The sequence below is a fragment of the Oncorhynchus kisutch genome, linkage group LG23, assembly GCF_002021735.2.
Source record: "Oncorhynchus kisutch isolate 150728-3 linkage group LG23, Okis_V2, whole genome shotgun sequence".
NCBI lineage: Eukaryota > Metazoa > Chordata > Actinopteri > Salmoniformes > Salmonidae > Oncorhynchus > Oncorhynchus kisutch.
In genome coordinates, this window is record NC_034196.2 from 10385055 (window position 1) to 10401390 (window position 16336).

Below are 16336 nucleotides of genomic sequence, written 5' to 3' on the forward strand. Positions count from 1 at the left end.
CAAACTAATGAGGTATTTTTCACTAATCAGTTATTCACTTCATCTAGGTTTTTGCCTTGCTTGGCTGTATTTCATAGTGAATGGCACCATTGTTGGTGGGCTGAAGACGTTGCATTCAACAGACCCCTGTCCAACCGTGTAACAGGCTTCAGTAGAGTATTAGTACTAAATTACTGAAATGTGTATATTGTTATTTCATCCATTTTAGAAATAGTTTCCCCCCCCTCGTCAATCAGTAATGACAAAGCAAAGGGAGGTTTTTAGAAGTGTTTGAAAATGTATCATAAAAAACTGAAATATCACATATACATAAGTATTCAGACCTTTTACTCAGTACTTTGTTTAAGCACCTTTGGCAGCGATTACAGCCTTGAGTCCTCTTGGGTATGACGCTACAAGTTTGGCACACCTGTATTTGGGGAGTTTCTTCCATTCTTCTTTTCACATCCTCTCAATCTCTGTCAGGTTGGATGTAGAGCGTTGCTGCTAAGCTATTTTCAGATCTCTCCAGAGATGGGGTTCAAAATCAAGGCCACTCAAGGACATTCAGAGACTTGTCCTGGAGCCACTCGTGCATTGTCTTGGCTGTGTGCGTAGGGTCGTTGTCCTGTTGAAAGGTGAACCTTCACCCCAGTCTGAGGCCCTGAGAGCTCTGGAGAAGGTTTTCATCAAGGATCTCGCTGCACTTTGCTCCGTTCATCTTTCCCTTGATCCTGACTAGTTTCCCATTCCCTGCCACTGAAAAACATCCCCACAGCATGATACTGCCACCCCATGCTTCCCTGTAGGGATGGAGCCATGTTTGCTTATGCTTGGCATTCAGGCCAAAGTTTGGCCCTACCGGCCAAACCCTCCCTAACCTGGACGACGCTAGGCCAATTATGCGTCGCCCCATGGACCTCCCAGTCGCGGCCGGCTGCGACAGAGCCTGGGCAAGAACCCAGGGTCTCTGGTGACACAGCTAGCGCTGCGATGCAGTGCCCTAGAACACTGCGCCACCCGGGAGGCCCCAAACTTCTTCCATTTAAGAATGATGGAGTCCACTGTGTTCTTGGGGACCATCAATGTGGCAGAAATGTTTTGGTACCCCAGATCTGTGCCTCGACACCATCCGGTCTCAGAGCTTTATGGACAATTCCTTTGACCTCATGGCATGATTTTTGCTCTGACATGCTCTGTCAACCGTGAGACCCAATAGACAGGTGTGTGCCTTTCTAAATCAAGTACAACCCCCACTTCCCTCCATTCTGCTAGCAAATGTGCAATCCTTGGAGAATAAAATTCACGAGGTACGCGGAAGATTAAACTACCAACGGGACATAAAAAATGGTAACATCTTATGCTTAATGTAGTCGTGACTGAATGACGACAATATCAACATACAGTGGGCAGGCTATGTGATGTACCGGCAAGATAGAACAGCTGGCGCCTGGTAAGACAAGGGGCGGCGGATTATGTATTTTTCTAAATAACAGCTGGTGCACGATATCTAAGGAAGTCTCGAGCTATTGCTCGCCTGAGGTTGAGTATCTCATGATAAGCTGTAGACCACACTATCTACCAAGACAGTTTTCCTCTTTCCTTCTTCGTAGAGGTTTACATACCACCACAGTCAGAGGCTGGCACTAAGACTGCATTGAATGAGCTATATTCCGCCATAAGCAAACAAGAAAAAGCTCCCCCGGGTGGCGCTCCTAGTAGCCGGGGACTTTAATGCAGGGAAACTTAAATCCGTTTTAGGAAAAAGACCTCTGGACCACCTATACTCCACACACAGAGATGCATACAAAGCTCTCCCTCGCCCTCAATTGGTCAAATCTGACTATAATTTCATCCTCCTGATTCCTGCTTACAAGCAAAAATTTAAGCAGGAAGCACCAGTGGTCAGATGAAGCAGATGCTAAGCTACAGGACTGTTTTGCTAGCACAGACTGGAATATGTTCCGAGATTCCTCCGATGGCATTGAGGAGTACACCACATCAGTCATTGGCTTCATCAATAAGTGTGTCGTTGATGTCGTCCCCACAGTAACAGTACATACACGCCCCAACCAGCAGCCATGGATTACAGGCAACATCCGCCCTGAGCTAAAGGCTAGAGCTGCCGCTTTCAAGGAGTGGGACTCTAACCCGGAAGCTTATTCGAAATCTCGCAATACCCTTTGACGAACCATCAAACAGGCAAAGCGTCAATACAGGACTAAGATCGAATCGTACTGGCTCTGACTCTCATCGGATGTGGCATGTTTTGCAAACCATTACAGATGACAAAAGGGAAGCACAACAGAGAGCTAAACTACTTCTATGCTTGCTACGAGGGAAATAACACTGAAACATGCATGAGAGCTCTAGCTGTTCCGGAAGACTGTGTGATTACGCTCTCCGCAGCCGATGTGAGTAAGACCTTTAAAAAGGTCAACATTCACAAGGCCACAGGGCCAGACGGATTACCAGGATGTGTACTGCGAGCATGCACTGACCAACTAGTAAGTGTCTTCACTGACATTTTCAACCTCTCCCCCTCCAAGTCTGTAATACCAACATGTTTTAAGCAGACCACCATTGTGCCTGTGCTGAAGGCCACTAAGGTAACCTGCCTAAATGACTACTGACCCGCAGTACTCACGTCTGTAGCCATGAAGTGCTTTGAAAGGCTGGTCATGGCTCACATCAACACCATCATCCCAGAAACCCTAGACCCACTCCAATTTGCATACCGCCCCAACAAATCCACAGATGATGCAATCTCTTTTGCACTCCACACTGCCGTTTCCCACCTGGACAAAAGGAACACCTATGTGAGAATGCTATTCATTGACTACAGCTCAGCGTTCAAAACCATAGTGCCCTCATAGCTCATCACTAAGCTAAGGACCCTGGGACTAAACACCTCCCTCTGCAACTGGATCCTGGACTTCCTGACGGGCCGCCCCCAGGTGGTAAGGGTAGGTAACAACACATCTGCCACTCTGATCCTCAACACGGGGGCCCCTCAGGGGTGTGTGCTCAGTCCCCTCCTGTACTCCCTGTTCATTCATGACTGCACGGCCAGGCACGACTCCAACACCATCATTACATTTGCCAATGACACAATATTGGTAGGCCTGATCACCGACAACGACAAGACAGCCTATAGGGAGGAGGTCAGAGACCTGACAGTGTGGTGCCAGGACAACAACCTCTCCCTCAATGTGATCAAGACAAAGGAGATGATTGTAGACTACAGGAAAAAGAGGACCGAGCACGCCCCCATTCTCATCGATGGGGCTGCAGTGGAGCAGGTTGAGAGCTTCAAGATCCTTGGTGCTCACATCAACAACAAACTAACATGGTCCAAGCATACCAAGACAGTCGTGAAAAGGGCATGACAAAACCTATTCCCCCTCAGGAGACTGAAAAGATTTGGCATTAGTCCTTAGATCCTCAAAAGGTTCTACAGCTGCACCATCACTGCCTGGTATGGCAACTGCTCGGCCTCCGACTACAAGGCACTACAGAGGGTAGTGCGAACGAACCAGTACATCACTGGGGCCAAGCTTGCTGCCATCCAGGACCTCTATACCAGGCGGTGTCAGAGGAAGGCCCTAAAAATTGTCGAAGACTCCAGCCACCCTAGTCCTAGACTGTTCTCTCTGCTACCACACGGCAAGCGGTACAGGAGCGCCAAGTCTAGGTCCAAGAGGCTTCTAAACAGCTTCTACCCCCAAGCCATAAGACTCCTGAACATCTAGTCAAATGGCTACCCAGGCTATTTACATTGCTCTACATTGCTCCCCCCCTCCCCTCTTTACACCACTGCTGTTGTCATCTATGCATAGTCACTTTAATACCTACATCCTACCCCAACTAACCGGTGCCTCCCCGCACATTGACTCTGTAACGGTACCCACCTGTATATGGTCTCGCTATTGTTATTTTACTGCTGCTCTTTAATTACTTGTTACTTTTATCTCTCATCCTCATCTGTATTTTTTAAAAACTGGATTGATTAGGGGCTCGTAAGTAAGCATTTCACTGTAAGGTCTACCTGTTGTATTCGGCACATGTGACTAATACAATTTGATTTGATTTTATCAATTGAATTTACCACAGGGGTTCTCCAATCAAGTTCAAGAAACATCTCAAGGATGATTCATGGAAACATTAAAACATTAATCATGTTTGAGTACAAATTTGAGTCTCATATCAAAGGGTCTAAATACTTTTGTAAATAATGTATTTCAGATATATGTATACATTTGCAAAAAAACAATTTTGATGTTGTGTTTTGTGTAGATTGATAAAGATTTTTATTTATTTAATCAATTTTAGAATAAGGCTCTAACTTAACGAAATGTGTAAAAAGTCAAGGAGTCTGAATACTTTCCAAATGCACTGTATTATGTGAAAGACATGAAGAGAGGAATACAACATGCTGATGAAAAAATATATTTTTCAATTGAACATTGAAATATATTATACAATTCATTAATAAGGCAATACTTTGTTTTATAAATGTCTAACTATATAGGACGCATACTATAAATTATAGATATGAGAGGATGACTACTCTGTCTCTTTAAATACACCAGAGTCAGGGTGTTGTCTGATGTACTATAACATTCTCAGTCTAGAAATGTATCCGTTTTATCTGCAAAAGCCCCTCTCCAGGGGTCCATCTGTGGCTGCATAGAACCAGTCAACACAGTGTACAAGGAGAGGGGACTCACTCTGATATAAGGGGTGTGGAGGCTGGTGAGAGGATACAGTAGCCATGCCTTCTCTTCTAAGATCTTCACTGTGCTCACACCCAGGCCTGATTCAGTACAGCCGGATGGAGCATGGGATGATGGGAATAGGAGCCTCATTCTCATCCAGGGCCCGCTCATCTAATCCTCCAATCAGAGAAAGAGAGACGAGGGGATGGGGGATGGGTTTGTGGGCTGGTTCATAACCATGGAAACTGGTGGGCTGGTTCATAACCATCCATTCACTGATGAGACTGAGAATCAGTGTGAGGGGGTTGAGTGATTGAACGCTTTCTCCAAGGCACAGAATGCTCATAAACTTTGTTGAATGTGCTATGTAAGTTGTTAAAGATATATCGCTTTTTCTAGGACATATCACTAGCACTGTTACTTTGTCAAACGTGTCACTGCCAAGTGCCCTATTATCTCCCCAGGAAGGCTACCTCAGCAATGACATCCAGGTGTTCTATTCTACTCTATTGTTGGGTCCTGTTTGCAGTGCTGGCTGGACAGAGGACCTTTTTTTTTATGCCAGTTCACTCTTGCGTTCATAGTACATGTGGTGTGAGAGTAATTAAACGTCCTTTACACATTAACTTCCTTTTAAGAGAGTTTTTTTTTTTCATCAGCATGTAAATGTTTGAATTGGATTAGTCAGAGAGAGTGGGAAAGTAACCTATTGGCAACCCTCTCATCCATCTGAACATGTGCATCCAAGTTCACAGCAGGTAAACTCTTGGCCTTGGAATCCACACTAACTGAGTGAACCAGAGCTTGGCTTAAGCAGCAACGTTGAACGTTCTCCCCTTTGATCCAAACAAGATTGATGATATCAAATTAATGAGACATTTATGATCCTCTAAAACTGATAGATTTCTGCTGTGCACATGACATAGGTGTCAACTCCCATGAACTATAATGGAATTATATGGCCAAACAGTGGTTAAACCTTATCAAGAGGACATGAAACATGTTATAAATTATTCACACACTGTCACCAGTATTTTGACATCTGCCCACTGACGATAGGAACTTCTTATCCAGATCCTTTGGCTTACTTAGGGGTTTTGTCTTAGCAACATGTTCTGATCTTTACATATTTTTGTCCCATTAATTAGAATCATACATTCAAATCAAATCAAATTTATTTATATAGCCCTTCGTACATCAGCTGATATCCCAAAGTGCTGTACAGAAACCCAGCCTAAAACCCCAAACAGCAAGCAATGCAGGTGTAGAAGCACGGTGGCTAGGAAAAACTCCCTAGAAAGGCCAATGCCTAGGAAGAAACCTAGAGAGGAACCAGGCTATGTGGGGTGGCCAGTCCTCTTCTGGCTGTGCCAGGTGGAGATTATAACAGAACATGGTCAAGATGTTCAATGTTCATAAATGACCAGCATGGTCGAATAATAATAAGGCAGAACAGTTGAAACTACATTGTACATTGACGTACTTAAGAAGAGAGATACTTAGGTGCAAAAAATACTTTGGCTTGCAAGACAATTACATTATCTAACAGCCAAGATCATTTCAATTTGTTTAATGGGAAAGTAGGCTTTTGTCCCAGCTCAAATGTCCAGGGTCATTGTCATTGTAAAGTCCCTTTGTCTGGGTTATATTGTAACCATATAATAATTTGTTGCTACATCGAATACCTTAGGTCTACGTAGAATGCTGATTCACACAAAATCGGTCACTCATTTCGTTATGGTTATGGAGTTGTGTTTTTAAGACTGTGAGCAGTTGTTTGGGGAAAAAATAATGCATACCATACAGGTTTGATGCTATTCATTAAAACAAATATTTTCCATATTGCACATCATGAATTCTTCGCCACGAGTGTGGTAGTTCCACTGGGTGGCGAAATGAGAATACCATGTGCCACTAGAGGGAGCAGTATCCTATCTTGAGTGCTCGTCACCACCACTACTGTTGAATAGTACAGGGTGTTGGAAAAGGCAGTGGAAACCGTATGGCAATGCAATAGGTTTTTGTGAATGTTTACTTTATCTATATATTCTTAGGATATAACTATTTCTCAGTGGGTGATCACTGATCATGGTTTGAATATAACTTTTTGTCTAAGTCCAAATGGAGATAAGGACACAGTGTATTTGTAAAGAAACTCTCAGGCCAGATAGGTTCCCAGATAGGCCTCTAAGCCTTTAGTGGACCTGGAACCGACAGTATTTTAGCAACATGAAATCTTATTCAAATCTGTTCATATACACCCCCATGACGAATATGACTATTTTTTATTACATTTTATTACATATTACATTTTTTATTACACTCGACTTCGTCTTGGGCCTATCAACACCTGAGCCAATATATCATCAAAACACCGGCTTCTCTGGTATTATCACTTAAATAGACACTGCAGTAAATAAAACAAAATTAAAACATCAGTCTTCCAGGACCAGAGTGTATGCAGACCGGTGCGCCATATTCAATCAGAGCTACACTAGGCCTTTATGCAAACAAGCCATTTGCCACAAGGGCCTGCCATCATTCACTGTGAACTGAACTGTGTGTTTACAGGCAGTTGCAACAATGCAACTTTAAACCATTAGAAAGCATTTGGCAAAAGCCAGAAAATACACCTGAATAGATTTATGCAAATACCATTGGAGTCCTCTTAAATTTTAGTCGTATTGATCAAACAAACATAAAAAGGTCGGCTATCTTTCCCTATATCCACATCAACAAGATTAAGGCTAGCCAGAGCAAGATGAGCTCAAATATAACAAAGGAACATTAGATAAACCCTCTCAAACTTTTTCAGATAGTTGACCATCAAAATTTAATTGATAAACGATGGGAAATAGTAAGTAGCTTGCTCGTCCTGCAGCTTACCTGCCAATGCATGCTTGTCCCATCAAGCACCAAGCTAACTGGCTAAAGTTGGCTAGCTTGCTAGCTAGCTACTTCCTGACACAAATGAGAGAACACCTCACTCTGACCATTTTACTAGACCTAGCAGAGCTGGTTAGGCTGTTTACATGTTGTCTAGAGTTTTCTTGACTAACTACAATTTTTTTCTCCTATGTTTACTGACACTGGTCATATTCAGCAGGTGTTGCGCGTTCACAGATTAATCAGTTATTCTGCGTGCGAGAGTGCTCTGAAATCGGAGTAGATAGCCAGAGTGTTACATCTGCGCCTGCCACGTCCTCTACTACTCCGTCCCGTCTCCCTAACCTGCCGCCACTCCCCCAGTGCTCTCTCCCTCTTCTCTCTCTCTCTCTCTCTGTGTGTGTGTGTGAGAGAACCTTCTTTGTTTGGTTTTCCTCCTCTGACTGCCTCCCTTCCCAAGTCACTCTCCAGAACTGTGAGTACCATGCTTCCTCTGTGTCTTTCCTGGGTTATATTATTGCATGCCCCGTATGGATCCCTCCAAGGTCAAGGCAGTCAGAGTGGCCTGCGCCTTCAAACCTGAAGCAGCTACAGCATTTCCTGGGTTTTCACGTTTCATCCGCAACTACAGCCATCTGGCAGCACCTCTCACCGCTCCCACCTCCACCTCCACCTCGTTCCACTCCCCCAGTGCTCACTCCCTCTTTCTCTGTTTTTTATGTGTGATTGTGTGGGCGGAGACAGGTGTGCTGTAGGCAGAGCAGATCCCTACCAGCTGCAACCAGTTCCATAATCAAGACCTCTACAAATACTCAGCCCTGCCACTTCCACGCTGCCAGATCGTAACCTCTGCTCAGTCAGTCTGCGTTTTTAGCCGTTTGTTCCTGCATAGATCCTGTTTTTGCGTTGTGCCTGTTTTCCCATGCCTGATGCTGTTTTCCTCTCTGCTACAGTTCTGTCCGCTTCGACTCTGGTCTTTTTCTCCAGTCCCACGTTTAGTCAATCCTGCCACCCTGTCCTGGACCCCCTACTCTACTGCTTCCTTGGATTCCTCACCAGGACCTGCTTACCCAGCCCTAACTCCCCTCGCTCCAGCCCCAGCCTCAGCACCTGTCTCCCTGTAAACCGCACAATCTTTCCTCTGGCCTGCACCCCATCTTCTCCTGCTTTTCAATAAATACCTTGGTTACCTCATCCCAGTCTCCTCGTCTGAGTCTGCTCCGTGTAACATAGAGTAAATTTACAAACTCAAGGGATATGCAAGGGATATGCTAACAGGATAACAGTCGTTCAGCATATCTAGCTAGCAAAGTGATTAACATTTCTTGCTAGCTAACCAAATGACACCTGCATCTGTGGCTGTGCAGCCACCCAAAAAATGATATGATGGGGAAAAAGTCAGTCACTCACCCACAGTGATGTAGAATACATAAGTAAACATACTTTAAAGTACTACATAAGTAGTTTTTTGGGGGTATCTGTACTTTACTTTACTATTGACAACTTTTACTTCACTACATTCCTAAAGAAAATAATGCACTTTTTACTCCATACATTTTCCCTGACACCCAAAGTTACTTGTTACATTTTGAATGCTTTGCAGAACAGGAAAAAGATCCAATTCACACATCAAGCTCACCCCACGAGAAGCATTGCATGATCAACGCCACCCTCAGCAAGGAGATCTGCTGGAAGTGATGTCTCTCCCATCCTTAGACGTACTATCTCCAGGTAATCAGTCCAGATTATTTTCGTAGGGTGTGACGTATCCAACTCTACTTACTTCTTATTTGGATTTCATTGATAACATTGAAGTTCCAGGCACGAGAGTTGATGCCAGATGTCGGGATAGCAGGTAGCCTTTTGCTTAGCTTGGTTGATGGAAGTTAAGTTTAAATATTGTCCGTTAAATGTTAAAATTGTCAGTTAATCATTCCACTTAAATTGGCTGGTTAGTTGGATAACAAACATACTGTGTAGCTACATCTACAAATTGACCTGGCTAATTGATAGTTTGAGGAGGAGTGACATGATGCTGTGCTGTTACATTTGTAAATTACCTGGTATAACAGCAAAATGAGCTCAAAGGAAACATCTGCTAACTACTTTAATCATTGCATTATTGCAAATTTTCCATTGGGAAAGAAAAATGGCCCTGAATTGACCAGAAAACGAAGCCCCACATAACAAGGGGGGTAAGAAATCATTTAAACATTACATATATCAATTCCCACTGTGCCCATGATAAAATGCAATGTGAATTGTGTTGTACCACTGAATAAAACTGTAAGAAGATGCACTCAGACCAGCTTTTGTGATTTAACTTATGTTAAGTACATTACTTTAGTTGGCTGCTTTGAGCAAATCTTGTATGTAGCTTAACCTATTCTGGGATACGTGTGTGTGTGTGTGTGTGTGTGTTACAAGATATTTACAGAGGTTCACTGTTGCAGTGACAACTTTGGGAGCATGTGGTCCTTGAAAAACCTCTAGTCCAGCAATATGAGTCTGCCAGAGGTCGTCACGCTGGATGGGGATGGAGGCTTTGGTGGTTCACATAACGAAAAAGTAAAAGTCCCTTCCAATGATTTGGAGCTGCCCTTGGACCTGGTGCCAGTAAGGATGGTCTTCCCAGAGGCAGCAAAACCCTCCCTCCTCCTTGTTATAGAAATAGTTTGACTTCACTGCCTCGTCAATGGTAAGTTCCCTTGCACCTTAGGGACACTTGACCTCCACCACTGCTGTGGTGCCCAACAGACCATCCGGTGAGGCACCCAGGATCCTGGACCCCATAACCCAAAGCCGTGACTCCAGCAAATCCATCCCTGTAGCCATTTTGAATACCTTGATGCCCTCCTCTTCATTATCGGTGCCCCACTTTACAGACAACACCCCCATCCAACGACTGTGATCTGAGGATCCTTTTTTACCAGCGACGGAGTAATGAACTTGGTCCTAAACACGGCTCTAAAATTGCTGTCTGTCAACTTCGCTCTCCTCGCGGTATGCCAGATGGGGTTGATGCACTGTTCAACAGTTGCCTGCAGTATAGCCTCCTGATGCTCGACTGATAGCACCATGCCAGCCAGGATCCCTGCATGCCCCAGATGCCCTTGTTTTTTAACAATGTCCGGTGATGACAGGAAGGTAGTGGTCAAGGAGTCATGTCATTCCACTGAACCTGCCCCGGAGACGGTTCCTTAGCCACTGAAGATCCTCTTCTGTGGGCTCTCGGGTCAGAGGGTGGTAGTCTTCGACCGGGTACAGGTCCTCCACTGACTGCACCTGGTCGGGCACAGCTGGCTTCCTCCACTCGCATTACACATCTGTACAGCCAATATCGTGAATCGCAAAAACAGCCAATGCAGCTGCATGGCTACACTGCACTCTACAGGGGGATTCACATGTGGTAAAGAGAATCACCTATTACCTATGGAGACCTAGCAAGAGGACGGATGTTAAGTGCCACGTGCCTTTCTATGCATGACTTTGAACACCTTGAAATATGTGTGTTGTAAGAAATTAGCTATATAAATCAAGTCGTTGATTTGATTGATGGCGTTACAGCTGTAGAATATTTAATTAGGACAAGTGCAGTTTTTCCATAAACTTTTAATTGATATTTTGGGATTTTATCACTTGACATATCAATCATATAGTGGGAAGGATCCCACAAATCAAGACTGTGTGAAGGCATGTTCCACCCCAAGTAAATAAACACTGTGCCTTTAAAGATTTGTCTCTGGTCATGAAACTACAATAAAGGCTGGATGTTTAAACAAACTCAATTCTGAATGCCAATAGATGTTTAGATGTATTCTCCTCAAGGACAACATTCTAGAACTGAGTTATCACTTGTCTAAGTCTGGTATCTGGGGTAATCTGGTGAATTACTTTATAATTGATTAAGTGGCTCTTTCTTTGTAGAATGTCGATAGTAGTAAAGAACACATTATATTGCTAAGATGCTCAAACTTAACTTAATAGCTACACTCACCGACACAATATAAATTCCATCCCTCATGCTGGCCCTGACCAAATTGGTAAGTTGCCCCTAGGTTTAGATGCACTTCTCCACATGGCCAGACTTACAGAGGTCTTCTCCCCTTTAAATGCTCTTATGTTCATCCTTGATTTATTTTTATTTTTTTAATCTACTGCTCTGCTAACTATATAACTAAAGTGTAGTCAGTGGCTAGCTAAGACAGAGAAAGGGGACGGAAGAAGTTCATGGATAGGACACGGGTCTCTGTTTGCGCTGGTGAATGGAAGTTGACAGTGTCGGCTAGAGATGACGTGCAGGAGCTCCCTGCAGGAATTTGTAGTCTTACTGAGATCTTCTGTTGCTAATTAGAATTTCACATTTTTGAGAGTAAATTGTGGCGAATATATTGATTAAACTGACCTTGTCCGAGAGTGAATTACACAGGCTATCAAATGTCATGCCAGGGTAAGCCTACACCAAACACAGACCTTATGAAGTAGTTCTAAAATCACAAACGCAAAAATGAAAGGGGAAAAACTATTGAAACCATTACTGGGTATTACCGCTAGGTTTTATGGGTATTATGACGCATCCACTGTGCCGGACTATGGAGACTAATATATTGATAAATGTCACCTTGTCCGAGGGAGATTTACATTGTTATTACAACGTCTCACCAGGGTAAGCCTACACGAAACACAGCCCTTATTTTAAGTGTTTTGGGAAAACTGAATGGTAGAAATACGATTGAAACCATTTCCCTGTTTGACCGCTAGGTATAATGGGTATTTTGACACCTCCACTGTGGGGCTCTATATTTTTGGGATTACCAAGAAATGTATTGGTGAATTATATAAATCATGCATTGAACTGCACCCATCTATTCTGCCAACAATGCCGTACATCATGTACGTCAATGTTGAGTCAAATAGAACATATTTTTAAAACCATCAATCAATCATCAGTTGATGTCACAAAGTGCTGTACAGAAACCCAGCCTAGAACTCCAAACAGCAAGCAATGCAGGTGTAGAAGCACCGTGGCTAGGAAAAACTCCCTAGAAAGGCCAGAACCTAGGAAGAAACCTAGAGAGGAACCAGGCTATGAGGGGTGGCCGAGGGTAGATTATATCAGAACATGGCCAAGATGTTCAAATGTTCATAGATGACCAGCAGGGTCAAATAATAATAATCACAGTGGTTGTAGAGGGTGCAACAGGTCAGCACCTCAGGAGTAAATGTCAGTTGGCTTTTCAAAGCCGATCAATCAGAGTATCTCTACTGCTCCTGCTGTCTCTAGAGAGTTGAAAACAGCAGGTCAGGGACAGGTAGCACGTCAGGTGAACAGGTCAGGGTTCCATAGCCGCAGGCAGAACATTTGAAACTGGAGCAGCAGCACGACCAGGTGGACTGGGGACAGCAAGGAGACATCGGGCCAGGTAGTACTGAAGCATGGTCCTCCGAGAAAGAAAGAAAGAAAGAAAGAAAGATAGAAAAGAAAGAAAAGAAAGGAAAAGAAGGAAAAGAAAGAAAGAAAGAGAAGAAAGAAAGAGAAGAAAGAAAGAAAGAAAGAAAGAAAGAAAAGAAAGAAAAGAAGAAAGAAAGAAAGAAAAGAAAGAAAAGAAAGAAAAGAAAGAAAGAAGAAAGAAAGAAAGAAAGAGAAGAAAGAAAGAAAAGAAAGAAAAGAAAGAAAGAAGAGAGAAAGAAAAGAAAGGAAAAGAAAGAAAGAAAGAAAGAAAGAAAGAAAGAAAGAAAGAAAGAAAGAAAGAAAGAAAGAAAGAAAGAAAGAAGAAAGAAAGAAAGAAAGAAAGAAAGAAAGAGAAGAAAGAAGAAAGAAAGAAAGAAAAGAAAGAAAGAAAGAAAGAAAGAAAAGAAAGAAAGAAAGAAAGAAAGAAAGAAAGAAAGAAAGAAAGAAAGAAAGAAAGAAAGAAAGAAAGAAAGAAAGAAAGAAAGAAAGAAAGAAAGAAAGAAAGAAAGAAAGAAAGAAAGAAAGAAAGAAAGAAAGAAAGAAAGAAAGAAAGAAAGAAAGAAAGAAAGAAAGAAAGAAAGAAAGAAAGAAAGAAAGAAAGAAAGAAAGAAAGAAAGAAAGGGGTTAGAGTTCATGAGAGAGGGGACTGTACTGGTAAATTAAAGATTTTACATTCTCAGGATTACATTCTCTGTAGAGAAAATATAGCTAGCAAAAAATTCCTGAATAACTAGCTTGATTAGCCTAATGCAAAACTACAACTCAGCTATTCTGTTAATAGTCAAGGTCACATTGTCTGTTGACCATATTCTCATTAAACCTGGGGACTTTCCGGATAAAGGCTTAGGGATCTCACATAGAATTACATACTGTATTAGAACACTAACATTATCATTTAGTAGGATCTCTGTGGTTGCATGGTTCAGGAGTTGAGGCTTGAGGCTTGAGGCGTTGAGGAGTTAAGCTGGTGTGGGTGAGAGACTTCCCAAACTCACCTAGTCTGGACCTAGCTGGACCCTGACCAGTGGATTCTCTGCCATTATTCACAGTTCACAGCCAAGACTAGTGGATAAGAACTGAGCAGCTTAATCCACTTATATTATTAACCATGGCTCTTACAAAGAGGTTCTGTGAGGAGAAGCCTTCATCAGCAATCTGGCATCTGTGGGACTGGTGAGTGGGACCATCTGGACCATTTGAATACAAAACAACAACACAACAGCTTCAAAATAAACTAGATACACTAACAACAAAGCCACACTCATTCAAATGAAAATCTGAAATATCACATTTACACAAGTATTCAGACACTTCCCTCAGTACTTTGTTGAAGCACCTTTGGCAGCGATTACAGCTTGGAGTCTTTTGGGTATGACGCTACTAGCTTGGCACATCTGTATTTGGGGAGTTTCTCCAATTCTTCTCTGCAGATCCTCTCAAGCTCTGTCACGTTGGATGGGGAGCATCACTGCACAGCTATGTTCAGGTCGCTCCAGAGATGATCGATCTCTGGCTGGGCCACTCAAGGACATTCAGAGACTTGTCCTGAAGCCAAGCCTGCGTTGTCTTGGCTGTGTGCTTAGGGTCATTGTCCTGCTGGTAGGTGAACCTTCACCCCAGTCTAAGGTTCTGAGCGCTCTGGAGCAGGTTTTCGTGCAAGGATCCCTCTGTACTTTACTCTATTCATCATTCCCTCGATCCTGACTGGTCTTCCAGTCCTGCTGCATCCACCATGCTTCAACGTAGGGAGGTTGACAGGTTTCCTCCAGACGTGAGGCTTGGCATTCAGGCCAAGTAGTTTCATCTCTTGTTTCTCATGGAGAGTCCTTTAGGGGTCCTTTGGTCACTCTAACATAAAGACCTGATAGGTGGAATGCTGCAGAGATGGTTGTCCTTCTGGAGGATTCTCCCATCTCCTCAGAGGAACTCTGGTGCTCTGACAGAGGAGCACCAGAGTTAGAGGACCAAGGCCCTTCTACCCCGATTGCTCAGTTTCTTCTTCAATTTAATGATAGAATGATGGAGGCCACTGTGTTTTTGGGGACCTTCAATGCTGCAGAAATGTTTTGTACCCTTCCCCAGATTTTTGCCTTGACACAATCCTGTCTCGGAGCTCTACTGACACTTCCTTTGACCTCATGGCTTGGTTTTTGCTGTGACATGCACTGTGGACTGTGGGACCTTATATAGACAGGTGTGTGCCTTTCCAAATCATGTCCAATCAATTGAATTTACAACAGGTGGACTCCAATCAAGTTGTAGATACATCTCAAGGATGATCAATGGAAACAGGATCCACTTGAGCTCAATTTTTTGTGTGTAGATTGCAAAGTTTTTTTTTTTCCATTAATTTTAGAATAAGCCTGTAACGTAACAAGATGTGAAAAACGTGAAAGGGTCTGAATACTTTCTGAAGGCACTGTATACATGAAACTATTTATTTAATCAATTTTTAGCTCTTGATCAAACATGGATGCAACTCAGAGATTTGTTTAACAAATATATTTATTTTCACACACACACACACACACACACACACACACACACACACACACACACACACACTTTACCCGATTGAGCAACCCTTCCCTTGAGACAATGGGTGGCAGACCTTTCTCTCCCACCTTGCAACATGGTCTATTCATTTCTACAGCGCTGCTATCGACCTATCCATCGGCCCTGGATGCCTCATCTCATGCCAGAATGCTTAAGGAATTCGGTTCAGGCTGAGCTTACAATTTAGCAAGCTCCTATAGAGGAAAGAGAAAAATAACTTATTCATGCCCCCTAACCAGATATATCTGCCTAAGAAACAGTAGGTAGGCTCAGGGTCAGGGTAGGCAGAGGTCAATAATACAGAGGTTGGCAAAGGTACAGGTCGGCAGGCAGGCTCAGGGTCAGGCAGAGGGGTCAGGCAGGCAGAGGGCGAGAAAAATAGAGACTGGGAAAAGCAGGAGCTGAGAACAAAAACGCTGGTTGACTTGACAAACAAGACAAACTGGCAACAGACAAACAGAGAACACAGGTATAAATACACAGAGAATAATGGCGAAGATGGACGACAGCTGGAGGGGGGTGGAGACAATCACAAAGATAGGTGAAACAGATCAGCGTGTGACACATGCACATGTTTTTAAGAACAAAAATAGGTGACAGGTTTGAATCCTGAGCAGAAGGCCTCAGACATACAAAAGCAAAACTCATTCATAGCTTGCTAGTATCTTCCAAAAACAATTCATACTGTATTTAAGAACAATATTTACATTTTCAGTGAGATAATCAAGTCCTATAATAGCATGAA